This window comes from Chiloscyllium punctatum, chromosome 34 (assembly GCF_047496795.1).
Source record: "Chiloscyllium punctatum isolate Juve2018m chromosome 34, sChiPun1.3, whole genome shotgun sequence".
NCBI lineage: Eukaryota > Metazoa > Chordata > Chondrichthyes > Orectolobiformes > Hemiscylliidae > Chiloscyllium > Chiloscyllium punctatum.
The window spans coordinates 48,644,397-48,669,590 of NC_092772.1; the positions used below are offsets into that span (position 1 = coordinate 48,644,397).

The 25,194-nt window shown below is 52.9% G+C and overlaps 20 non-coding genes across 20 annotated transcripts; all 20 read left to right on the forward strand.

Moving 5' to 3' along the window:
- The first annotated feature begins 829 nt into the window (after positions 1-829).
- Positions 830-902, forward strand: trnat-ugu (transfer RNA threonine (anticodon UGU)). Its single transcript has one exon. It is a non-coding gene; the product is annotated as a tRNA-Thr (tRNA).
- A 1,151-nt stretch (positions 903-2,053) lies between these two features.
- On the forward strand, positions 2,054-2,126 carry trnat-ugu (transfer RNA threonine (anticodon UGU)). Its single transcript has one exon. It is a non-coding gene; the product is annotated as a tRNA-Thr (tRNA).
- A 1,126-nt stretch (positions 2,127-3,252) lies between these two features.
- trnat-ugu (transfer RNA threonine (anticodon UGU)) lies at positions 3,253-3,325 on the forward strand. The gene has a single exon. It is a non-coding gene; the product is annotated as a tRNA-Thr (tRNA).
- Positions 3,326-4,476: 1,151 nt separating this feature from the next.
- On the forward strand, positions 4,477-4,549 carry trnat-ugu (transfer RNA threonine (anticodon UGU)). The gene has a single exon. It is a non-coding gene; the product is annotated as a tRNA-Thr (tRNA).
- Positions 4,550-5,700: 1,151 nt separating this feature from the next.
- On the forward strand, positions 5,701-5,773 carry trnat-ugu (transfer RNA threonine (anticodon UGU)). Its single transcript has one exon. It is a non-coding gene; the product is annotated as a tRNA-Thr (tRNA).
- A 1,151-nt stretch (positions 5,774-6,924) lies between these two features.
- On the forward strand, positions 6,925-6,997 carry trnat-ugu (transfer RNA threonine (anticodon UGU)). Its single transcript has one exon. It is a non-coding gene; the product is annotated as a tRNA-Thr (tRNA).
- Positions 6,998-8,148: 1,151 nt separating this feature from the next.
- trnat-ugu (transfer RNA threonine (anticodon UGU)) lies at positions 8,149-8,221 on the forward strand. The gene has a single exon. It is a non-coding gene; the product is annotated as a tRNA-Thr (tRNA).
- Positions 8,222-9,372: 1,151 nt separating this feature from the next.
- trnat-ugu (transfer RNA threonine (anticodon UGU)) lies at positions 9,373-9,445 on the forward strand. The gene has a single exon. It is a non-coding gene; the product is annotated as a tRNA-Thr (tRNA).
- A 1,151-nt stretch (positions 9,446-10,596) lies between these two features.
- Positions 10,597-10,669, forward strand: trnat-ugu (transfer RNA threonine (anticodon UGU)). The gene has a single exon. It is a non-coding gene; the product is annotated as a tRNA-Thr (tRNA).
- A 1,151-nt stretch (positions 10,670-11,820) lies between these two features.
- trnat-ugu (transfer RNA threonine (anticodon UGU)) lies at positions 11,821-11,893 on the forward strand. The gene has a single exon. It is a non-coding gene; the product is annotated as a tRNA-Thr (tRNA).
- A 1,151-nt stretch (positions 11,894-13,044) lies between these two features.
- trnat-ugu (transfer RNA threonine (anticodon UGU)) lies at positions 13,045-13,117 on the forward strand. The gene has a single exon. It is a non-coding gene; the product is annotated as a tRNA-Thr (tRNA).
- Positions 13,118-14,269: 1,152 nt separating this feature from the next.
- trnat-ugu (transfer RNA threonine (anticodon UGU)) lies at positions 14,270-14,342 on the forward strand. The gene has a single exon. It is a non-coding gene; the product is annotated as a tRNA-Thr (tRNA).
- A 1,151-nt stretch (positions 14,343-15,493) lies between these two features.
- On the forward strand, positions 15,494-15,566 carry trnat-ugu (transfer RNA threonine (anticodon UGU)). Its single transcript has one exon. It is a non-coding gene; the product is annotated as a tRNA-Thr (tRNA).
- Positions 15,567-16,692: 1,126 nt separating this feature from the next.
- Positions 16,693-16,765, forward strand: trnat-ugu (transfer RNA threonine (anticodon UGU)). The gene has a single exon. It is a non-coding gene; the product is annotated as a tRNA-Thr (tRNA).
- Positions 16,766-17,916: 1,151 nt separating this feature from the next.
- Positions 17,917-17,989, forward strand: trnat-ugu (transfer RNA threonine (anticodon UGU)). The gene has a single exon. It is a non-coding gene; the product is annotated as a tRNA-Thr (tRNA).
- A 1,151-nt stretch (positions 17,990-19,140) lies between these two features.
- trnat-ugu (transfer RNA threonine (anticodon UGU)) lies at positions 19,141-19,213 on the forward strand. Its single transcript has one exon. It is a non-coding gene; the product is annotated as a tRNA-Thr (tRNA).
- A 1,152-nt stretch (positions 19,214-20,365) lies between these two features.
- trnat-ugu (transfer RNA threonine (anticodon UGU)) lies at positions 20,366-20,438 on the forward strand. Its single transcript has one exon. It is a non-coding gene; the product is annotated as a tRNA-Thr (tRNA).
- A 1,151-nt stretch (positions 20,439-21,589) lies between these two features.
- On the forward strand, positions 21,590-21,662 carry trnat-ugu (transfer RNA threonine (anticodon UGU)). The gene has a single exon. It is a non-coding gene; the product is annotated as a tRNA-Thr (tRNA).
- A 1,126-nt stretch (positions 21,663-22,788) lies between these two features.
- On the forward strand, positions 22,789-22,861 carry trnat-ugu (transfer RNA threonine (anticodon UGU)). Its single transcript has one exon. It is a non-coding gene; the product is annotated as a tRNA-Thr (tRNA).
- A 1,151-nt stretch (positions 22,862-24,012) lies between these two features.
- Positions 24,013-24,085, forward strand: trnat-ugu (transfer RNA threonine (anticodon UGU)). The gene has a single exon. It is a non-coding gene; the product is annotated as a tRNA-Thr (tRNA).
- The last annotated feature ends 1,109 nt before the right edge of the window (positions 24,086-25,194 follow it).

Here is a 25,194-nt window from a genome sequence, read left to right on the forward strand (position 1 = left end):
CTTACAGCGTTGAGTTGAAATCCACAAACTTCTTTTTTCTGCAGGCAAAGAACGGGGCTGTGTGTGTTGACGGATTTAACTTTGAGATCGCTGACCCCAGTCACTCCAAGCGAGCGAATGACAATTCCCAATTATGTCTGGACAGAAATCACAGAAGCATAGGATCTCTCCAGTTTGGAAACAGGCCATTCCGCCCGACGAGTCGCTCAGTGGTTCTCACTGCTGCCTAACAGCGCTACTAGGGACCCAGGCTCGATTCCAACTGTCGGGAGTCGATTCCGTGTCGAGTTTGCACATTCTCCCAGAGTCTGCGTGGGTTTGCTCCGGTTTCCTCCCACAGTCCAAAGACGGGCAGGTCGAGTGAATTGGCCATTCTAAATTGTCATCGATGCATTATTCAGTGAGAAACGGGTCTGGGCGGGTTACTCTTCAGAGGATCGATGTGGACTTGTTGGGCTGAAGGGCCTGTTTCCACACTGTAGCCAATCTAATTTATTCTAATCTCGTCAACACCGACCCTGCAGAGAGCAATCGACCCAGATCCATTGCGCACACTGCATCATTCTCCATTGAATGCTGACTAATCCACCCTTCCGGGCCCGCACAATCACCGGACACAATGGGACAATGAAGCATGGCCAATCCCGCAAACGCTACACATCTTTGTACTGAGAGCGGTAACCGGAGCAGCCGGAGCAAACCCACGCGCGGGCAGAATGTTCAAACTGCACAGACGGTGACGCGAGGGTCGATTGGAACCTGTGTCCCAAGCGCTTTGAGTCAGCCAGTGTGAACCAATCAGCCGCGAGCGCTAAGCGCGGCGCCACCCGGCTCCATAGCTCAGCGGTTAGAGCACTGGTCTTGTAAACCAGGGGTCGTGAGTTCAAATCTCACTGGGGCCTCGTCAACCGTGCTGCCCGACCCGACCAAAGCCGACTCTGTTTCAACGCTCGGGATGAGACTGAGGAGCACTTTGTTGGAATCGCTCCACGCCAGTTTGTGGTCCAAGCGGCTCCTTTGGCAGCACGAGCATTCACCCTCCAACCACCGGATGAACGAGTCGAGCTCAGAAAAAACCCTGTTGGTCTGACCGCTTGCTGCTGTTTTTGTCAATCAAGAGCTTGGGAATTGATGTCTGAAACACCAAGGTCATTACCCTGAAGTGACAGACACCTGTCTCCTCTCAAACCTGTTGAGCTTTTCCTGCAACTTCTGTTTTTGTCACTTACAGCGTTGAGTTGAAATCCACAAACTTCTTTTTTCTGCAGGCAAAGAACGGGGCTGTGTGTGTTGACGGATTTAACTTTGAGATCGCTGACCCCAGTCACTCCAAGCGAGCGAATGACAATTCCCAATTATGTCTGGACAGAAATCACAGAAGCATAGGATCTCTCCAGTTTGGAAACAGGCCATTCCGCCCGACGAGTCGCTCAGTGGTTCTCACTGCTGCCTAACAGCGCTACTAGGGACCCAGGCTCGATTCCAACTGTCGGGAGTCAATTCCGTGTCGAGTTTGCACATTCTCCCAGAGTCTGCGTGGGTTTGCTCCGGTTTCCTCCCACAGTCCAAAGACGGGCAGGTCGAGTGAATTGGCCATTCTAAATTGTCATCGATGCATTATTCAGTGAGAAACGGGTCTGGGCGGGTTACTCTTCAGAGGATCGATGTGGACTTGTTGGGCTGAAGGGCCTGTTTCCACACTGTAGCCAATCTAATTTATTCTAATCTCGTCAACACCGACCCTGCAGAGAGCAATCGACCCAGATCCATTGCGCACACTGCATCATTCTCCATTGAATGCTGACTAATCCACCCTTCCGGGCCCGCACAATCACCGGACACAATGGGACAATGAAGCATGGCCAATCCCGCAAACGCTACACATCTTTGTACTGAGAGCGGTAACCGGAGCAGCCGGAGCAAACCCACGCGCGGGCAGAATGTTCAAACTGCACAGACGGTGACGCGAGGGTCGATTGGAACCTGTGTCCCAAGCCCTTTGAGTCAGCCAGTGTGAACCAATCAGCCGCGAGCGCTGAGCGCGGCGCCACCCGGCTCCATAGCTCAGCGGTTAGAGCACTGGTCTTGTAAACCAGGGGTCGTGAGTTCAAATCTCACTGGGGCCTCGTCAACCGTGCTGCCCGACCCGACCAAAGCCGACTCTGTTTCAACGCTCGGGAATCGCTCCACGCCAGTTTGTGGTCCAAGCGGCTCCTTTGGCAGCACGAGCGTTCACCCTCCAACCACCGGATGAACGAGTCGAGCTCAGAAAAAACCCTGTTGGTCTGACAGCTTGCTGCTGTTTTTGTCAATCAAGAGCTTGGGAATTGATGTCTGAAACACCAAGGTCATTGCCCTGAAGTGACAGACACCTGTCTCCTCTCAAACCTGTTGAGCTTTTCCTGCAACTTCTGTTTTTGTCACTTACAGCGTTGAGTTGAAATCCACAAACTTCTTTTTTCTGCAGGCAAAGAACGGGGCTGTGTGTGTTGACGGATTTAACTTTGAGATCGCTGACCCCAGTCACTCCAAGCGAGCGAATGACAATTCCCAATTATGTCTGGACAGAAATCACAGAAGCATAGGATCTCTCCAGTTTGGAAACAGGCCATTCCGCCCGACGAGTCGCTCAGTGGTTCTCACTGCTGCCTGACATCGCTACTACGGACCCAGGCTCGATTCCAACTGTCGGGAGTCGATTCCGTGTCGAGTTTGCACATTCTCCCAGAGTCTGCGTGGGTTTGCTCGGGTTTCCTCCCACAGTCCAAAGACGGGCAGGTCGAGTGAATTGGCCATTCTAAATTGTCATCGATGCATTATTCAGTGAGAAACGGGTCTGGGCGGGTTACTCTTCAGAGGATCGATGTGGACTTGTTGGGCTGAAGGGCCTGTTTCCACACTGTAGCCAATCTAATTTATTCTAATCTCGTCAACACCGACCCTGCAGAGAGCAATCGACCCAGATCCATTGCGCACACTGCATCATTCTCCATTGAATGCTGACTAATCCACCCTTCCGGGCCCGCACAATCACCGGACACAATGGGACAATGAAGCATGGCCAATCCCGCAAACGCTACACATCTTTGTACTGAGAGCGGTAACCGGAGCAGCCGGAGCAAACCCACGCGCGGGCAGAATGTTCAAACTGCACAGACGGTGACGCGAGGGTCGATTGGAACCTGTGTCCCAAGCGCTTTGAGTCAGCCAGTGTGAACCAATCAGCCGCGAGCGCTAAGCACGGCGCCACCCGGCTCCATAGCTCAGCGGTTAGAGCACTGGTCTTGTAAACCAGGGGTCGTGAGTTCAAATCTCACTGGGGCCTCGTCAACCGTGCTGCCCGACCCGACCAAAGCCGACTCTGTTTCAACGCTCGGGATGAGACTGAGGAGCACTTTGTTGGAATCGCTCCACGCCAGTTTGTGGTCCAAGCGGCTCCTTTGGCAGCACGAGCGTTCACCCTCCAACCACCGGATGAACGAGTCGAGCTCAGAAAAAACCCTGTTGGTCTGACCGCTTGCTGCTGTTTTTGTCAATCAAGAGCTTGGGAATTGATGTCTGAAACACCAAGGTCATTACCCTGAAGTGACAGACACCTGTCTCCTCTCAAACCTGTTGAGCTTTTCCTGCAACTTCTGTTTTTGTCACTTACAGCGTTGAGTTGAAATCCACAAACTTCTTTTTTCTGCAGGCAAAGAACGGGGCTGTGTGTGTTGACGGATTTAACTTTGAGATCGCTGACCCCAGTCACTCCAAGCGAGCGAATGACAATTCCCAATTATGTCTGGACAGAAATCACAGAAGCATAGGATCTCTCCAGTTTGGAAACAGGCCATTCCGCCCGACGAGTCGCTCAGTGGTTCTCACTGCTGCCTAACAGCGCTACTAGGGACCCAGGCTCGATTCCAACTGTCGGGAGTCGATTCCGTGTCGAGTTTGCACATTCTCCCAGAGTCTGCGTGGGTTTGCTCCGGTTTCCTCCCACAGTCCAAAGACGGGCAGGTCGAGTGAATTGGCCATTCTAAATTGTCATCGATGCATTATTCAGTGAGAAACGGGTCTGGGCGGGTTACTCTTCAGAGGATCGATGTGGACTTGTTGGGCTGAAGGGCCTGTTTCCACACTGTAGCCAATCTAATTTATTCTAATCTCGTCAACACCGACCCTGCAGAGAGCAATCGACCCAGATCCATTGCGCACACTGCATCATTCTCCATTGAATGCTGACTAATCCACCCTTCCGGGCCCGCACAATCACCGGACACAATGGGACAATGAAGCATGGCCAATCCCGCAAACGCTACACATCTTTGTACTGAGAGCGGTAACCGGAGCAGCCGGAGCAAACCCACGCGCGGGCAGAATGTTCAAACTGCACAGACGGTGACGCGAGGGTCGATTGGAACCTGTGTCCCAAGCGCTTTGAGTCAGCCAGTGTGAACCAATCAGCCGCGAGCGCTGAGCGCGGCGACACCCGGCTCCATAGCTCAGCGGTTAGAGCACTGGTCTTGTAAACCAGGGGTCGTGAGTTCAAATCTCACTGGGGCCTCGTCAACCGTGCTGCCCGACCCGACCAAAGCCGACTCTGTTTCAACGCTCGGGATGAGACTGAGGAGCACTTTGTTGGAATCGCTCCACGCCAGTTTGTGGTCCAAGCGGCTCCTTTGGCAGCACGAGCGTTCACCCTCCAACCACCGGATGAACGAGTCGAGCTCAGAAAAAACCCTGTTGGTCTGACAGCTTGCTGCTGTTTTTGTCAATCAAGAGCTTGGGAATTGATGTCTGAAACACCAAGGTCATTGCCCTGAAGTGACAGACACCTGTCTCCTCTCAAACCTGTTGAGCTTTTCCTGCAACTTCTGTTTTTGTCACTTACAGCGTTGAGTTGAAATCCACAAACTTCTTTTTTCTGCAGGCAAAGAACGGGGCTGTGTGTGTTGACGGATTTAACTTTGAGATCGCTGACCCCAGTCACTCCAAGCGAGCGAATGACAATTCCCAATTATGTCTGGACAGAAATCACAGAAGCATAGGATCTCTCCAGTTTGGAAACAGGCCATTCCGCCCGACGAGTCGCTCAGTGGTTCTCACTGCTGCCTGACAGCGCTACTAGGGACCCAGGCTCGATTCCAACTGTCGGGAGTCGATTCCGTGTCGAGTTTGCACATTCTCCCAGAGTCTGCGTGGGTTTGCTCCGGTTTCCTCCCACAGTCCAAAGACGGGCAGGTCGAGTGAATTGGCCATTCTAAATTGTCATCGATGCATTATTCAGTGAGAAACGGGTCTGGGCGGGTTACTCTTCAGAGGATCGATGTGGACTTGTTGGGCTGAAGGGCCTGTTTCCACACTGTAGCCAATCTAATTTATTCTAATCTCGTCAACACCGACCCTGCAGAGAGCAATCGACCCAGATCCATTGCGCACACTGCATCATTCTCCATTGAATGCTGACTAATCCACCCTTCCGGGCCCGCACAATCACCGGACACAATGGGACAATGAAGCATGGCCAATCCCGCAAACGCTACACATCTTTGTACTGAGAGCGGTAACCGGAGCAGCCGGAGCAAACCCACGCGCGGGCAGAATGTTCAAACTGCACAGACGGTGACGCGAGGGTCGATTGGAACCTGTGTCCCAAGCGCTTTGAGTCAGCCAGTGTGAACCAATCAGCCGCGAGCGCTGAACGCAGCGCCACCCGGCTCCATAGCTCAGCGGTTAGAGCACTGGTCTTGTAAACCAGGGGTCGTGAGTTCAAATCTCACTGGGGCCTCGTCATCCGTGCTGCCCGGCGCGGCCAGAGCCGACTCTGTTTCAACGCTCGGGATGAGACTGAGGAGCACTTTGTTGGAATCGCTCCACGCCAGTTTGTGGTCCAAGCGGCTCCTTTGGCAGCACGAGCGTTCACCCTCCAACCACCGGATGAACGAGTCGAGCTCAGAAAAAACCCTGTTGGTCTGACCGCTTGCTGCTGTTTTTGTCAATCAAGAGCTTGGGAATTGATGTCTGAAACACCAAGGTCATTGCCCTGAAGTGACAGACACCTGTCTCCTCTCAAACCTGTTGAGCTTTTCCTGCAACTTCTGTTTTTGTCACTTACAGCGTTGAGTTGAAATCCACAAACTTCTTTTTTCTGCAGGCAAAGAACGGGGCTGTGTGTGTTGACGGATTTAACTTTGAGATCGCTGACCCCAGTCACTCCAAGCGAGCGAATGACAATTCCCAATTATGTCTGGACAGAAATCACAGAAGCATAGGATCTCTCCAGTTTGGAAACAGGCCATTCCGCCCGACGAGTCGCTCAGTGGTTCTCACTGCTGCCTGACAGCGCTACTAGGGACCCAGGCTCGATTCCAACTGTCGGGAGTCGATTCCGTGTCGAGTTTGCACATTCTCCCAGAGTCTGCGTGGGTTTGCTCCGGTTTCCTCCCACAGTCCAAAGACGGGCAGGTCGAGTGAATTGGCCATTCTAAATTGTCATCGATGCATTATTCAGTGAGAAACGGGTCTGGGCGGGTTACTCTTCAGAGGATCGATGTGGACTTGTTGGGCTGAAGGGCCTGTTTCCACACTGTAGCCAATCTAATTTATTCTAATCTCGTCAACACCGACCCTGCAGAGAGCAATCGACCCAGATCCATTGCGCACACTGCATCATTCTCCATTGAATGCTGACTAATCCACCCTTCCGGGCCCGCACAATCACCGGACACAATGGGACAATGAAGCATGGCCAATCCCGCAAACGCTACACATCTTTGTACTGAGAGCGGTAACCGGAGCAGCCGGAGCAAACCCACGCGCGGGCAGAATGTTCAAACTGCACAGACGGTGACGCGAGGGTCGATTGGAACCTGTGTCCCAAGCGCTTTGAGTCAGCCAGTGTGAACCAATCAGCCGCGAGCGCTGAACGCAGCGCCACCCGGCTCCATAGCTCAGCGGTTAGAGCACTGGTCTTGTAAACCAGGGGTCGTGAGTTCAAATCTCACTGGGGCCTCGTCATCCGTGCTGCCCGGCCCGGCCAGAGCCGACTCTGTTTCAACGCTCGGGATGAGACTGAGGAGCACTTTGTTGGAATCGCTCCACGCCAGTTTGTGGTCCAAGCGGCTCCTTTGGCAGCACGAGCGTTCACCCTCCAACCACCGGATGAACGAGTCGAGCTCAGAAAAAACCCTGTTGGTCTGACCGCTTGCTGCTGTTTTTGTCAATCAAGAGCTTGGGAATTGATGTCTGAAACACCAAGGTCATTGCCCTGAAGTGACAGACACCTGTCTCCTCTCAAACCTGTTGAGCTTTTCCTGCAACTTCTGTTTTTGTCACTTACAGCGTTGAGTTGAAATCCACAAACTTCTTTTTTCTGCAGGCAAAGAACGGGGCTGTGTGTGTTGACGGATTTAACTTTGAGATTGCTGACCCCAGTCACTCCAAGCGAGCGAATGACAATTCCCAATTATGTCTGGACAGAAATCACAGAAGCATAGGATCTCTCCAGTTTGGAAACAGGCCATTCCGCCCGACGAGTCGCTCAGTGGTTCTCACTGCTGCCTGACAGCGCTACTAGGGACCCAGGCTCGATTCCAACTGTCGGGAGTCGATTCCGTGTCGAGTTTGCACATTCTCCCAGAGTCTGCGTGGGTTTGCTCCGGTTTCCTCCCACAGTCCAAAGACGGGCAGGTCGAGTGAATTGGCCATTCTAAATTGTCATCGATGCATTATTCAGTGAGAAACGGGTCTGGGCGGGTTACTCTTCAGAGGATCGATGTGGACTTGTTGGGCTGAAGGGCCTGTTTCCACACTGTAGCCAATCTAATTTATTCTAATCTCGTCAACACCGACCCTGCAGAGAGCAATCGACCCAGATCCATTGCGCACACTGCATCATTCTCCATTGAATGCTGACTAATCCACCCTTCCGGGCCCGCACAATCACCGGACACAATGGGACAATGAAGCATGGCCAATCCCGCAAACGCTACACATCTTTGTACTGAGAGCGGTAACCGGAGCAGCCGGAGCAAACCCACGCGCGGGCAGAATGTTCAAACTGCACAGACGGTGACGCGAGGGTCGATTGGAACCTGTGTCCCAAGCGCTTTGAGTCAGCCAGTGTGAACCAATCAGCCGCGAGCGCTAGGCGCGGCGCCACCCGGCTCCATAGCTCAGCGGTTAGAGCACTGGTCTTGTAAACCAGGGGTCGTGAGTTCAAATCTCACGGGGGCCTCGTCAACCGTGCTGCCCGACCCGACCAAAGCCGACTCTGTTTCAACGCTCGGGATGAGACTGAGGAGCACTTTGTTGGAATCGCTCCACGCCAGTTTGTGGTCCAAGCGGCTCCTTTGGCAGCACGAGCGTTCACCCTCCAACCACCGGATGAACGAGTCGAGCTCAGAAAAAACCCTGTTGGTCTGACAGCTTGCTGCTGTTTTTGTCAATCAAGAGCTTGGGAATTGATGTCTGAAACACCAAGGTCATTGCCCTGAAGTGACAGACACCTGTCTCCTCTCAAACCTGTTGAGCTTTTCCTGCAACTTCTGTTTTTGTCATTTACAGCGTTGAGTTGAAATCCACAAACTTCTTTTTTCTGCAGGCAAAGAACGGGGCTGTGTGTGTTGACGGATTTAACTTTGAGATTGCTGACCCCAGTCACTCCAAGCGAGCGAATGACAATTCCCAATTATGTCTGGACAGAAATCACAGAAGCATAGGATCTCTCCAGTTTGGAAACAGGCCATTCCGCCCGACGAGTCGCTCAGTGGTTCTCACTGCTGCCTGACAGCGCTACTAGGGACCCAGGCTCGATTCCAACTGTCGGGAGTCGATTCCGTGTCGAGTTTGCACATTCTCCCAGAGTCTGCGTGGGTTTGCTCGGGTTTCCTCCCACAGTCCAAAGACGGGCAGGTCGAGTGAATTGGCCATTCTAAATTGTCATCGATGCATTATTCAGTGAGAAACGGGTCTGGGCGGGTTACTCTTCAGAGGATCGATGTGGACTTGTTGGGCTGAAGGGCCTGTTTCCACACTGTAGCCAATCTAATTTATTCTAATCTCGTCAACACCGACCCTGCAGAGAGCAATCGACCCAGATCCATTGCGCACACTGCATCATTCTCCATTGAATGCTGACTAATCCACCCTTCCGGGCCCGCACAATCACCGGACACAATGGGACAATGAAGCATGGCCAATCCCGCAAACGCTACACATCTTTGTACTGAGAGCGGTAACCGGAGCAGCCGGAGCAAACCCACGCGCGGGCAGAATGTTCAAACTGCACAGACGGTGACGCGAGGGTCGATTGGAACCTGTGTCCCAAGCGCTTTGAGTCAGCCAGTGTGAACCAATCAGCCGCGAGCGCTGAACGCAGCGCCACCCGGCTCCATAGCTCAGCGGTTAGAGCACTGGTCTTGTAAACCAGGGGTCGTGAGTTCAAATCTCACTGGGGCCTCGTCATCCGTGCTGCCCGGCCCGGCCAGAGCCGACTCTGTTTCAACGCTCGGGATGAGACTGAGGAGCACTTTGTTGGAATCGCTCCACGCCAGTTTGTGGTCCAAGCGGCTCCTTTGGCAGCACGAGCGTTCACCCTCCAACCACCGGATGAACGAGTCGAGCTCAGAAAAAACCCTGTTGGTCTGACCGCTTGCTGCTGTTTTTGTCAATCAAGAGCTTGGGAATTGATGTCTGAAACACCAAGGTCATTGCCCTGAAGTGACAGACACCTGTCTCCTCTCAAACCTGTTGAGCTTTTCCTGCAACTTCTGTTTTTGTCACTTACAGCGTTGAGTTGAAATCCACAAACTTCTTTTTTCTGCAGGCAAAGAACGGGGCTGTGTGTGTTGACGGATTTAACTTTGAGATCGCTGACCCCAGTCACTCCAAGCGAGCGAATGACAATTCCCAATTATGTCTGGACAGAAATCACAGAAGCATAGGATCTCTCCAGTTTGGAAACAGGCCATTCCGCCCGACGAGTCGCTCAGTGGTTCTCACTGCTGCCTGACAGCGCTACTAGGGACCCAGGCTCGATTCCAACTGTCGGGAGTCGATTCCGTGTCGAGTTTGCACATTCTCCCAGAGTCTGCGTGGGTTTGCTCGGGTTTCCTCCCACAGTCCAAAGACGGGCAGGTCGAGTGAATTGGCCATTCTAAATTGTCATCGATGCATTATTCAGTGAGAAACGGGTCTGGGCGGGTTACTCTTCAGAGGATCGATGTGGACTTGTTGGGCTGAAGGGCCTGTTTCCACACTGTAGCCAATCTAATTTATTCTAATCTCGTCAACACCGACCCTGCAGAGAGCAATCGACCCAGATCCATTGCGCACACTGCATCATTCTCCATTGAATGCTGACTAATCCACCCTTCCGGGCCCGCACAATCACCGGACACAATGGGACAATGAAGCATGGCCAATCCCGCAAACGCTACACATCTTTGTACTGAGAGCGGTAACCGGAGCAGCCGGAGCAAACCCACGCGCGGGCAGAATGTTCAAACTGCACAGACGGTGACGCGAGGGTCGATTGGAACCTGTGTCCCAAGCGCTTTGAGTCAGCCAGTGTGAACCAATCAGCCGCGAGCGCTAAGCGCGGCGCCACCCGGCTCCATAGCTCAGCGGTTAGAGCACTGGTCTTGTAAACCAGGGGTCGTGAGTTCAAATCTCACTGGGGCCTCGTCAACCGTGCTGCCCGACCCGACCAAAGCCGACTCTGTTTCAACGCTCGGGATGAGACTGAGGAGCACTTTGTTGGAATCGCTCCACGCCAGTTTGTGGTCCAAGCGGCTCCTTTGGCAGCACGAGCGTTCACCCTCCAACCACCGGATGAACGAGTCGAGCTCAGAAAAAACCCTGTTGGTCTGACCGCTTGCTGCTGTTTTTGTCAATCAAGAGCTTGGGAATTGATGTCTGAAACACCAAGGTCATTACCCTGAAGTGACAGACACCTGTCTCCTCTCAAACCTGTTGAGCTTTTCCTGCAACTTCTGTTTTTGTCACTTACAGCGTTGAGTTGAAATCCACAAACTTCTTTTTTCTGCAGGCAAAGAACGGGGCTGTGTGTGTTGACGGATTTAACTTTGAGATCGCTGACCCCAGTCACTCCAAGCGAGCGAATGACAATTCCCAATTATGTCTGGACAGAAATCACAGAAGCATAGGATCTCTCCAGTTTGGAAACAGGCCATTCCGCCCGACGAGTCGCTCAGTGGTTCTCACTGCTGCCTGACAGCGCTACTAGGGACCCAGGCTCGATTCCAACTGTCGGGAGTCGATTCCGTGTCGAGTTTGCACATTCTCCCAGAGTCTGCGTGGGTTTGCTCGGGTTTCCTCCCACAGTCCAAAGACGGGCAGGTCGAGTGAATTGGCCATTCTAAATTGTCATCGATGCATTATTCAGTGAGAAACGGGTCTGGGCGGGTTACTCTTCAGAGGATCGATGTGGACTTGTTGGGCTGAAGGGCCTGTTTCCACACTGTAGCCAATCTAATTTATTCTAATCTCGTCAACACCGACCCTGCAGAGAGCAATCGACCCAGATCCATTGCGCACACTGCATCATTCTCCATTGAATGCTGACTAATCCACCCTTCCGGGCCCGCACAATCACCGGACACAATGGGACAATGAAGCATGGCCAATCCCGCAAACGCTACACATCTTTGTACTGAGAGCGGTAACCGGAGCAGCCGGAGCAAACCCACGCGCGGGCAGAATGTTCAAACTGCACAGACGGTGACGCGAGGGTCGATTGGAACCTGTGTCCCAAGCGCTTTGAGTCAGCCAGTGTGAACCAATCAGCCGCGAGCGCTAAGCGCGGCGCCACCCGGCTCCATAGCTCAGCGGTTAGAGCACTGGTCTTGTAAACCAGGGGTCGTGAGTTCAAATCTCACTGGGGCCTCGTCAACCGTGCTGCCCGACCCGACCAAAGCCGACTCTGTTTCAACGCTCGGGATGAGACTGAGGAGCACTTTGTTGGAATCGCTCCACGCCAGTTTGTGGTCCAAGCGGCTCCTTTGGCAGCACGAGCGTTCACCCTCCAACCACCGGATGAACGAGTCGAGCTCAGAAAAAACCCTGTTGGTCTGACCGCTTGCTGCTGTTTTTGTCAATCAAGAGCTTGGGAATTGATGTCTGAAACACCAAGGTCATTACCCTGAAGTGACAGACACCTGTCTCCTCTCAAACCTGTTGAGCTTTTCCTGCAACTTCTGTTTTTGTCACTTACAGCGTTGAGTTGAAATCCACAAACTTCTTTTTTCTGCAGGCAAAGAACGGGGCTGTGTGTGTTGACGGATTTAACTTTGAGATCGCTGACCCCAGTCACTCCAAGCGAGCGAATGACAATTCCCAATTATGTCTGGACAGAAATCACAGAAGCATAGGATCTCTCCAGTTTGGAAACAGGCCATTCCGCCCGACGAGTCGCTCAGTGGTTCTCACTGCTGCCTAACAGCGCTACTAGGGACCCAGGCTCGATTCCAACTGTCGGGAGTCGATTCCGTGTCGAGTTTGCACATTCTCCCAGAGTCTGCGTGGGTTTGCTCCGGTTTCCTCCCACAGTCCAAAGACGGGCAGGTCGAGTGAATTGGCCATTCTAAATTGTCATCGATGCATTATTCAGTGAGAAACGGGTCTGGGCGGGTTACTCTTCAGAGGATCGATGTGGACTTGTTGGGCTGAAGGGCCTGTTTCCACACTGTAGCCAATCTAATTTATTCTAATCTCGTCAACACCGACCCTGCAGAGAGCAATCGACCCAGATCCATTGCGCACACTGCATCATTCTCCATTGAATGCTGACTAATCCACCCTTCCGGGCCCGCACAATCACCGGACACAATGGGACAATGAAGCATGGCCAATCCCGCAAACGCTACACATCTTTGTACTGAGAGCGGTAACCGGAGCAGCCGGAGCAAACCCACGCGCGGGCAGAATGTTCAAACTGCACAGACGGTGACGCGAGGGTCGATTGGAACCTGTGTCCCAAGCGCTTTGAGTCAGCCAGTGTGAACCAATCAGCCGCGAGCGCTAAGCGCGGCGCCACCCGGCTCCATAGCTCAGCGGTTAGAGCACTGGTCTTGTAAACCAGGGGTCGTGAGTTCAAATCTCACTGGGGCCTCGTCAACCGTGCTGCCCGACCCGACCAAAGCCGACTCTGTTTCAACACTCGGGATGAGACTGAGGAGCACTTTGTTGGAATCGCTCCACGCCAGTTTGTGGTCCAAGCGGCTCCTTTGGCAGCACGAGCGTTCACCCTCCAACCACCGGATGAACGAGTCGAGCTCAGAAAAAACCCTGTTGGTCTGACCGCTTGCTGCTGTTTTTGTCAATCAAGAGCTTGGGAATTGATGTCTGAAACACCAAGGTCATTGCCCTGAAGTGACAGACACCTGTCTCCTCTCAAACCTGTTGAGCTTTTCCTGCAACTTCTGTTTTTGTCACTTACAGCGTTGAGTTGAAATCCACAAACTTCTTTTTTCTGCAGGCAAAGAACGGGGCTGTGTGTGTTGACGGATTTAACTTTGAGATCGCTGACCCCAGTCACTCCAAGCGAGCGAATGACAATTCCCAATTATGTCTGGACAGAAATCACAGAAGCATAGGATCTCTCCAGTTTGGAAACAGGCCATTCCGCCCGACGAGTCGCTCAGTGGTTCTCACTGCTGCCTGACAGCGCTACTAGGGACCCAGGCTCGATTCCAACTGTCGGGAGTCGATTCCGTGTCGAGTTTGCACATTCTCCCAGAGTCTGCGTGGGTTTGCTCGGGTTTCCTCCCACAGTCCAAAGACGGGCAGGTCGAGTGAATTGGCCATTCTAAATTGTCATCGATGCATTATTCAGTGAGAAACGGGTCTGGGCGGGTTACTCTTCAGAGGATCGATGTGGACTTGTTGGGCTGAAGGGCCTGTTTCCACACTGTAGCCAATCTAATTTATTCTAATCTCGTCAACACCGACCCTGCAGAGAGCAATCGACCCAGATCCATTGCGCACACTGCATCATTCTCCATTGAATGCTGACTAATCCACCCTTCCGGGCCCGCACAATCACCGGACACAATGGGACAATGAAGCATGGCCAATCCCGCAAACGCTACACATCTTTGTACTGAGAGCGGTAACCGGAGCAGCCGGAGCAAACCCACGCGCGGGCAGAATGTTCAAACTGCACAGACGGTGACGCGAGGGTCGATTGGAACCTGTGTCCCAAGCGCTTTGAGTCAGCCAGTGTGAACCAATCAGCCGCGAGCTGCTGAGCGCAGCGGCACCCGGCTCCATAGCTCAGCGGTTAGAGCACTGGTCTTGTAAACCAGGGGTCGTGAGTTCAAATCTCACTGGGGCCTCGTCATCCGTGCTGCCCGCCCCGGCCAGAGCCGACTCTGTTTCAACGCTCGGGATGAGACTGAGGAGCACTTTGTTGAAATCGCTCCACGCCAGTTTGTGGTCCAAGCGGCTCCTTTGGCAGCACGAGCATTCACCCTCCAACCACCGGATGAACGAGTCGAGCTCAGAAAAAACCCTGTTGGTCTGACCGCTTGCTGCTGTTTTTGTCAATCAAGAGCTTGGGAATTGATGTCTGAAACACCAAGGTCATTACCCTGAAGTGACAGACACCTGTCTCCTCTCAAACCTGTTGAGCTTTTCCTGCAACTTCTGTTTTTGTCACTTACAGCGTTGAGTTGAAATCCACAAACTTCTTTTTTCTGCAGGCAAAGAACGGGGCTGTGTGTGTTGACGGATTTAACTTTGAGATCGCTGACCCCAGTCACTCCAAGCGAGCGAATGACAATTCCCAATTATGTCTGGACAGAAATCACAGAAGCATAGGATCTCTCCAGTTTGGAAACAGGCCATTCCGCCCGACGAGTCGCTCAGTGGTTCTCACTGCTGCCTAACAGCGCTACTAGGGACCCAGGCTCGATTCCAACTGTCGGGAGTCGATTCCGTGTCGAGTTTGCACATTCTCCCAGAGTCTGCGTGGGTTTGCTCCGGTTTCCTCCCACAGTCCAAAGACGGGCAGGTCGAGTGAATTGGCCATTCTAAATTGTCATCGATGCATTATTCAGTGAGAAACGGGTCTGGGCGGGTTACTCTTCAGAGGATCGATGTGGACTTGTTGGGCTGAAGGGCCTGTTTCCACACTGTAGCCAATCTAATTTATTCTAATCTCGTCAACACCGACCCTGCAGAGAGCAATCGACCCAGATCCATTGCGCACACTGCATCATTCTCCATTGAATGCTGACTAATCCACCCTTCCGGGCCCGCACAATCACCGGACACAATGGGACAATGAAGCATGGCCAATCCCGCAAACGCTACACATCTTTGTACTGAGAGCGGTAACCGGAGCAGCCGGAGCAAACCCACGCGCGGGCAGAATGTTCAAACTGCACAGACGGTGACGCGAGGGTCGATTGGAACCTGTGTCCCAAGCGCTTTGAGTCAGCCAGTGTGAACCAATCAGCCGCGAGCGCTGAGCGCGGCGCCACCCGGCTCCATAGCTCAGCGGTTAGAGCACTGGTCTTGTAAACCAGGGGTCGTAAGTTCAAATCTCACTGGGGCCTCGTCAACCGTGCTGCCCGACCCGACCAAAGCCGACTCTGTTTCAACGCTCGGGAATCGCTCCACGCCAGTTTGTGGTCCAAGCGGCTCCTTTGGCAGCACGAGCGTTCACCCTCCAACCACCGGATGAACGAGTCGAGCTCAGAAAAAACCCTGTTGGTCTGACAGCTTGCTGCTGTTTTTGTCAATCAAGAGCTTGGGAATTGATGTCTGAAACACCAAGGTCATTGCCCTGAAGTGACAGACACCTGTCTCCTCTCAAACCTGTTGAGCTTTTCCTGCAACTTCTGTTTTTGTCACTTACAGCGTTGAGTTGAAATCCACAAACTTCTTTTTTCTGCAGGCAAAGAACGGGGCTGTGTGTGTTGACGGATTTAACTTTGAGATCGCTGACCCCAGTCACTCCAAGCGAGCGAATGACAATTCCCAATTATGTCTGGACAGAAATCACAGAAGCATAGGATCTCTCCAGTTTGGAAACAGGCCATTCCGCCCGACGAGTCGCTCAGTGGTTCTCACTGCTGCCTGACATCGCTACTACGGACCCAGGCTCGATTCCAACTGTCGGGAGTCGATTCCGTGTCGAGTTTGCACATTCTCCCAGAGTCTGCGTGGGTTTGCTCGGGTTTCCTCCCACAGTCCAAAGACGGGCAGGTCGAGTGAATTGGCCATTCTAAATTGTCATCGATGCATTATTCAGTGAGAAACGGGTCTGGGCGGGTTACTCTTCAGAGGATCGATGTGGACTTGTTGGGCTGAAGGGCCTGTTTCCACACTGTAGCCAATCTAATTTATTCTAATCTCGTCAACACCGACCCTGCAGAGAGCAATCGACCCAGATCCATTGCGCACACTGCATCATTCTCCATTGAATGCTGACTAATCCACCCTTCCGGGCCCGCACAATCACCGGACACAATGGGACAATGAAGCATGGCCAATCCCGCAAACGCTACACATCTTTGTACTGAGAGCGGTAACCGGAGCAGCCGGAGCAAACCCACGCGCGGGCAGAATGTTCAAACTGCACAGACGGTGACGCGAGGGTCGATTGGAACCTGTGTCCCAAGCGCTTTGAGTCAGCCAGTGTGAACCAATCAGCCGCGAGCGCTAAGCACGGCGCCACCCGGCTCCATAGCTCAGCGGTTAGAGCACTGGTCTTGTAAACCAGGGGTCGTGAGTTCAAATCTCACTGGGGCCTCGTCAACCGTGCTGCCCGACCCGACCAAAGCCGACTCTGTTTCAACGCTCGGGATGAGACTGAGGAGCACTTTGTTGGAATCGCTCCACGCCAGTTTGTGGTCCAAGCGGCTCCTTTGGCAGCACGAGCGTTCACCCTCCAACCACCGGATGAACGAGTCGAGCTCAGAAAAAACCCTGTTGGTCTGACCGCTTGCTGCTGTTTTTGTCAATCAAGAGCTTGGGAATTGATGTCTGAAACACCAAGGTCATTACCCTGAAGTGACAGACACCTGTCTCCTCTCAAACCTGTTGAGCTTTTCCTGCAACTTCTGTTTTTGTCACTTACAGCGTTGAGTTGAAATCCACAAACTTCTTTTTTCTGCAGGCAAAGAACGGGGCTGTGTGTGTTGACGGATTTAACTTTGAGATCGCTGACCCCAGTCACTCCAAGCGAGCGAATGACAATTCCCAATTATGTCTGGACAGAAATCACAGAAGCATAGGATCTCTCCAGTTTGGAAACAGGCCATTCCGCCCGACGAGTCGCTCAGTGGTTCTCACTGCTGCCTAACAGCGCTACTAGGGACCCAGGCTCGATTCCAACTGTCGGGAGTCGATTCCGTGTCGAGTTTGCACATTCTCCCAGAGTCTGCGTGGGTTTGCTCGGGTTTCCTCCCACAGTCCAAAGACGGGCAGGTCGAGTGAATTGGCCATTCTAAATTGTCATCGATGCATTATTCAGTGAGAAACGGGTCTGGGCGGGTTACTCTTCAGAGGATCGATGTGGACTTGTTGGGCTGAAGGGCCTGTTTCCACACTGTAGCCAATCTAATTTATTCTAATCTCGTCAACACCGACCCTGCAGAGAGCAATCGACCCAGATCCATTGCGCACACTGCATCATTCTCCATTGAATGCTGACTAATCCACCCTTCCGGGCCCGCACAATCACCGGACACAATGGGACAATGAAGCATGGCCAATCCCGCAAACGCTACACATCTTTGTACTGAGAGCGGTAACCGGAGCAGCCGGAGCAAACCCACGCGCGGGCAGAATGTTCAAACTGCACAGACGGTGACGCGAGGGTCGATTGGAACCTGTGTCCCAAGCGCTTTGAGTCAGCCAGTGTGAACCAATCAGCCGCGAGCGCTGAGCGCGGCGCCACCCGGCTCCATAGCTCAGCGGTTAGAGCACTGGTCTTGTAAACCAGGGGTCGTGAGTTCAAATCTCACTGGGGCCTCGTCAACCGTGCTGCCCGACCCGACCAAAGCCGACTCTGTTTCAACGCTCGGGATGAGACTGAGGAGCACTTTGTTGGAATCGCTCCACGCCAGTTTGTGGTCCAAGCGGCTCCTTTGGCAGCACGAGCGTTCACCCTCCAACCACCGGATGAACGAGTCGAGCTCAGAAAAAACCCTGTTGGTCTGACAGCTTGCTGCTGTTTTTGTCAATCAAGAGCTTGGGAATTGATGTCTGAAACACCAAGGTCATTGCCCTGAAGTGACAGACACCTGTCTCCTCTCAAACCTGTTGAGCTTTTCCTGCAACTTCTGTTTTTGTCACTTACAGCGTTGAGTTGAAATCCACAAACTTCTTTTTTCTGCAGGCAAAGAACGGGGCTGTGTGTGTTGACGGATTTAACTTTGAGATCGCTGACCCCAGTCACTCCAAGCGAGCGAATGACAATTCCCAATTATGTCTGGACAGAAATCACAGAAGCATAGGATCTCTCCAGTTTGGAAACAGGCCATTCCGCCCGACGAGTCGCTCAGTGGTTCTCACTGCTGCCTGACAGCGCTACTAGGGACCCAGGCTCGATTCCAACTGTCGGGAGTCGATTCCGTGTCGAGTTTGCACATTCTCCCAGAGTCTGCGTGGGTTTGCTCCGGTTTCCTCCCACAGTCCAAAGACGGGCAGGTCGAGTGAATTGGCCATTCTAAATTGTCATCGATGCATTATTCAGTGAGAAACGGGTCTGGGCGGGTTACTCTTCAGAGGATCGATGTGGACTTGTTGGGCTGAAGGGCCTGTTTCCACACTGTAGCCAATCTAATTTATTCTAATCTCGTCAACACCGACCCTGCAGAGAGCAATCGACCCAGATCCATTGCGCACACTGCATCATTCTCCATTGAATGCTGACTAATCCACCCTTCCGGGCCCGCACAATCACCGGACACAATGGGACAATGAAGCATGGCCAATCCCGCAAACGCTACACATCTTTGTACTGAGAGCGGTAACCGGAGCAGCCGGAGCAAACCCACGCGCGGGCAGAATGTTCAAACTGCACAGACGGTGACGCGAGGGTCGATTGGAACCTGTGTCCCAAGCGCTTTGAGTCAGCCAGTGTGAACCAATCAGCCGCGAGCGCTGAACGCAGCGCCACCCGGCTCCATAGCTCAGCGGTTAGAGCACTGGTCTTGTAAACCAGGGGTCGTGAGTTCAAATCTCACTGGGGCCTCGTCATCCGTGCTGCCCGGCCCGGCCAGAGCCGACTCTGTTTCAACGCTCGGGATGAGACTGAGGAGCACTTTGTTGGAATCGCTCCACGCCAGTTTGTGGTCCAAGCGGCTCCTTTGGCAGCACGAGCGTTCACCCTCCAACCACCGGATGAACGAGTCGAGCTCAGAAAAAACCCTGTTGGTCTGACCGCTTGCTGCTGTTTTTGTCAATCAAGAGCTTGGGAATTGATGTCTGAAACACCAAGGTCATTGCCCTGAAGTGACAGACACCTGTCTCCTCTCAAACCTGTTGAGCTTTTCCTGCAACTTCTGTTTTTGTCACTTACAGCGTTGAGTTGAAATCCACAAACTTCTTTTTTCTGCAGGCAAAGAACGGGGCTGTGTGTGTTGACGGATTTAACTTTGAGATCGCTGACCCCAGTCACTCCAAGCGAGCGAATGACAATTCCCAATTATGTCTGGACAGAAATCACAGAAGCATAGGATCTCTCCAGTTTGGAAACAGGCCATTCCGCCCGACGAGTCGCTCAGTGGTTCTCACTGCTGCCTGACAGCGCTACTAGGGACCCAGGCTCGATTCCAACTGTCGGGAGTCGATTCCGTGTCGAGTTTGCACATTCTCCCAGAGTCTGCGTGGGTTTGCTCGGGTTTCCTCCCACAGTCCAAAGACGGGCAGGTCGAGTGAATTGGCCATTCTAAATTGTCATCGATGCATTATTCAGTGAGAAACGGGTCTGGGCGGGTTACTCTTCAGAGGATCGATGTGGACTTGTTGGGCTGAAGGGCCTGTTTCCACACTGTAGCCAATCTAATTTATTCTAATCTCGTCAACACCGACCCTGCAGAGAGCAATCGACCCAGATCCATTGCGCACACTGCATCATTCTCCATTGAATGCTGACTAATCCACCCTTCCGGGCCCGCACAATCACCGGACACAATGGGACAATGAAGCATGGCCAATCCCGCAAACGCTACACATCTTTGTACTGAGAGCGGTAACCGGAGCAGCCGGAGCAAACCCACGCGCGGGCAGAATGTTCAAACTGCACAGACGGTGACGCGAGGGTCGATTGGAACCTGTGTCCCAAGCGCTTTGAGTCAGCCAGTGTGAACCAATCAGCCGCGAGCTGCTGAGCGCAGCGGCACCCGGCTCCATAGCTCAGCGGTTAGAGCACTGGTCTTGTAAACCAGGGGTCGTGAGTTCAAATCTCACTGGGGCCTCGTCATCCGTGCTGCCCGCCCCGGCCAGAGCCGACTCTGTTTCAACGCTCGGGATGAGACTGAGGAGCACTTTGTTGAAATCGCTCCACGCCAGTTTGTGGTCCAAGCGGCTCCTTTGGCAGCACGAGCATTCACCCTCCAACCACCGGATGAACGAGTCGAGCTCAGAAAAAACCCTGTTGGTCTGACCGCTTGCTGCTGTTTTTGTCAATCAAGAGCTTGGGAATTGATGTCTGAAACACCAAGGTCATTACCCTGAAGTGACAGACACCTGTCTCCTCTCAAACCTGTTGAGCTTTTCCTGCAACTTCTGTTTTTGTCACTTACAGCGTTGAGTTGAAATCCACAAACTTCTTTTTTCTGCAGGCAAAGAACGGGGCTGTGTGTGTTGACGGATTTAACTTTGAGATCGCTGACCCCAGTCACTCCAAGCGAGCGAATGACAATTCCCAATTATGTCTGGACAGAAATCACAGAAGCATAGGATCTCTCCAGTTTGGAAACAGGCCATTCCGCCCGACGAGTCGCTCAGTGGTTCTCACTGCTGCCTAACAGCGCTACTAGGGACCCAGGCTCGATTCCAACTGTCGGGAGTCGATTCCGTGTCGAGTTTGCACATTCTCCCAGAGTCTGCGTGGGTTTGCTCCGGTTTCCTCCCACAGTCCAAAGACGGGCAGGTCGAGTGAATTGGCCATTCTAAATTGTCATCGATGCATTATTCAGTGAGAAACGGGTCTGGGCGGGTTACTCTTCAGAGGATCGATGTGGACTTGTTGGGCTGAAGGGCCTGTTTCCACACTGTAGCCAATCTAATTTATTCTAATCTCGTCAACACCGACCCTGCAGAGAGCAATCGACCCAGATCCATTGCGCACACTGCATCATTCTCCATTGAATGCTGACTAATCCACCCTTCCGGGCCCGCACAATCACCGGACACAATGGGACAATGAAGCATGGCCAATCCCGCAAACGCTACACATCTTTGTACTGAGAGCGGTAACCGGAGCAGCCGGAGCAAACCCACGCGCGGGCAGAATGTTCAAACTGCACAGACGGTGACGCGAGGGTCGATTGGAACCTGTGTCCCAAGCGCTTTGAGTCAGCCAGTGTGAACCAATCAGCCGCGAGCGCTGAGCGCGGCGCCACCCGGCTCCATAGCTCAGCGGTTAGAGCACTGGTCTTGTAAACCAGGGGTCGTAAGTTCAAATCTCACTGGGGCCTCGTCAACCGTGCTGCCCGACCCGACCAAAGCCGACTCTGTTTCAACGCTCGGGAATCGCTCCACGCCAGTTTGTGGTCCAAGCGGCTCCTTTGGCAGCACGAGCGTTCACCCTCCAACCACCGGATGAACGAGTCGAGCTCAGAAAAAACCCTGTTGGTCTGACAGCTTGCTGCTGTTTTTGTCAATCAAGAGCTTGGGAATTGATGTCTGAAACACCAAGGTCATTGCCCTGAAGTGACAGACACCTGTCTCCTCTCAAACCTGTTGAGCTTTTCCTGCAACTTCTGTTTTTGTCACTTACAGCGTTGAGTTGAAATCCACAAACTTCTTTTTTCTGCAGGCAAAGAACGGGGCTGTGTGTGTTGACGGATTTAACTTTGAGATCGCTGACCCCAGTCACTCCAAGCGAGCGAATGACAATTCCCAATTATGTCTGGACAGAAATCACAGAAGCATAGGATCTCTCCAGTTTGGAAACAGGCCATTCCGCCCGACGAGTCGCTCAGTGGTTCTCACTGCTGCCTGACATCGCTACTACGGACCCAGGCTCGATTCCAACTGTCGGGAGTCGATTCCGTGTCGAGTTTGCACATTCTCCCAGAGTCTGCGTGGGTTTGCTCGGGTTTCCTCCCACAGTCCAAAGACGGGCAGGTCGAGTGAATTGGCCATTCTAAATTGTCATCGATGCATTATTCAGTGAGAAACGGGTCTGGGCGGGTTACTCTTCAGAGGATCGATGTGGACTTGTTGGGCTGAAGGGCCTGTTTCCACACTGTAGCCAATCTAATTTATTCTAATCTCGTCAACACCGACCCTGCAGAGAGCAATCGACCCAGATCCATTGCGCACACTGCATCATTCTCCATTGAATGCTGACTAATCCACCCTTCCGGGCCCGCACAATCACCGGACACAATGGGACAATGAAGCATGGCCAATCCCGCAAACGCTACACATCTTTGTACTGAGAGCGGTAACCGGAGCAGCCGGAGCAAACCCACGCGCGGGCAGAATGTTCAAACTGCACAGACGGTGACGCGAGGGTCGATTGGAACCTGTGTCCCAAGCGCTTTGAGTCAGCCAGTGTGAACCAATCAGCCGCGAGCGCTAAGCACGGCGCCACCCGGCTCCATAGCTCAGCGGTTAGAGCACTGGTCTTGTAAACCAGGGGTCGTGAGTTCAAATCTCACTGGGGCCTCGTCAACCGTGCTGCCCGACCCGACCAAAGCCGACTCTGTTTCAACGCTCGGGATGAGACTGAGGAGCACTTTGTTGGAATCGCTCCACGCCAGTTTGTGGTCCAAGCGGCTCCTTTGGCAGCACGAGCGTTCACCCTCCAACCACCGGATGAACGAGTCGAGCTCAGAAAAAACCCTGTTGGTCTGACCGCTTGCTGCTGTTTTTGTCAATCAAGAGCTTGGGAATTGATGTCTGAAACACCAAGGTCATTACCCTGAAGTGACAGACACCTGTCTCCTCTCAAACCTGTTGAGCTTTTCCTGCAACTTCTGTTTTTGTCACTTACAGCGTTGAGTTGAAATCCACAAACTTCTTTTTTCTGCAGGCAAAGAACGGGGCTGTGTGTGTTGACGGATTTAACTTTGAGATCGCTGACCCCAGTCACTCCAAGCGAGCGAATGACAATTCCCAATTATGTCTGGACAGAAATCACAGAAGCATAGGATCTCTCCAGTTTGGAAACAGGCCATTCCGCCCGACGAGTCGCTCAGTGGTTCTCACTGCTGCCTAACAGCGCTACTAGGGACCCAGGCTCGATTCCAACTGTCGGGAGTCGATTCCGTGTCGAGTTTGCACATTCTCCCAGAGTCTGCGTGGGTTTGCTCGGGTTTCCTCCCACAGTCCAAAGACGGGCAGGTCGAGTGAATTGGCCATTCTAAATTGTCATCGATGCATTATTCAGTGAGAAACGGGTCTGGGCGGGTTACTCTTCAGAGGATCGATGTGGACTTGTTGGGCTGAAGGGCCTGTTTCCACACTGTAGCCAATCTAATTTATTCTAATCTCGTCAACACCGACCCTGCAGAGAGCAATCGACCCAGATCCATTGCGCACACTGCATCATTCTCCATTGAATGCTGACTAATCCACCCTTCCGGGCCCGCACAATCACCGGACACAATGGGACAATGAAGCATGGCCAATCCCGCAAACGCTACACATCTTTGTACTGAGAGCGGTAACCGGAGCAGCCGGAGCAAACCCACGCGCGGGCAGAATGTTCAAACTGCACAGACGGTGACGCGAGGGTCGATTGGAACCTGTGTCCCAAGCGCTTTGAGTCAGCCAGTGTGAACCAATCAGCCGCGAGCGCTGAGCGCGGCGCCACCCGGCTCCATAGCTCAGCGGTTAGAGCACTGGTCTTGTAAACCAGGGGTCGTGAGTTCAAATCTCACTGGGGCCTCGTCAACCGTGCTGCCCGACCCGACCAAAGCCGACTCTGTTTCAACGCTCGGGATGAGACTGAGGAGCACTTTGTTGGAATCGCTCCACGCCAGTTTGTGGTCCAAGCGGCTCCTTTGGCAGCACGAGCGTTCACCCTCCAACCACCGGATGAACGAGTCGAGCTCAGAAAAAACCCTGTTGGTCTGACAGCTTGCTGCTGTTTTTGTCAATCAAGAGCTTGGGAATTGATGTCTGAAACACCAAGGTCATTGCCCTGAAGTGACAGACACCTGTCTCCTCTCAAACCTGTTGAGCTTTTCCTGCAACTTCTGTTTTTGTCACTTACAGCGTTGAGTTGAAATCCACAAACTTCTTTTTTCTGCAGGCAAAGAACGGGGCTGTGTGTGTTGACGGATTTAACTTTGAGATCGCTGACCCCAGTCACTCCAAGCGAGCGAATGACAATTCCCAATTATGTCTGGACAGAAATCACAGAAGCATAGGATCTCTCCAGTTTGGAAACAGGCCATTCCGCCCGACGAGTCGCTCAGTGGTTCTCACTGCTGCCTGACAGCGCTACTAGGGACCCAGGCTCGATTCCAACTGTCGGGAGTCGATTCCGTGTCGAGTTTGCACATTCTCCCAGAGTCTGCGTGGGTTTGCTCCGGTTTCCTCCCACAGTCCAAAGACGGGCAGGTCGAGTGAATTGGCCATTCTAAATTGTCATCGATGCATTATTCAGTGAGAAACGGGTCTGGGCGGGTTACTCTTCAGAGGATCGATGTGGACTTGTTGGGCTGAAGGGCCTGTTTCCACACTGTAGCCAATCTAATTTATTCTAATCTCGTCAACACCGACCCTGCAGAGAGCAATCGACCCAGATCCATTGCGCACACTGCATCATTCTCCATTGAATGCTGACTAATCCACCCTTCCGGGCCCGCACAATCACCGGACACAATGGGACAATGAAGCATGGCCAATCCCGCAAACGCTACACATCTTTGTACTGAGAGCGGTAACCGGAGCAGCCGGAGCAAACCCACGCGCGGGCAGAATGTTCAAACTGCACAGACGGTGACGCGAGGGTCGATTGGAACCTGTGTCCCAAGCGCTTTGAGTCAGCCA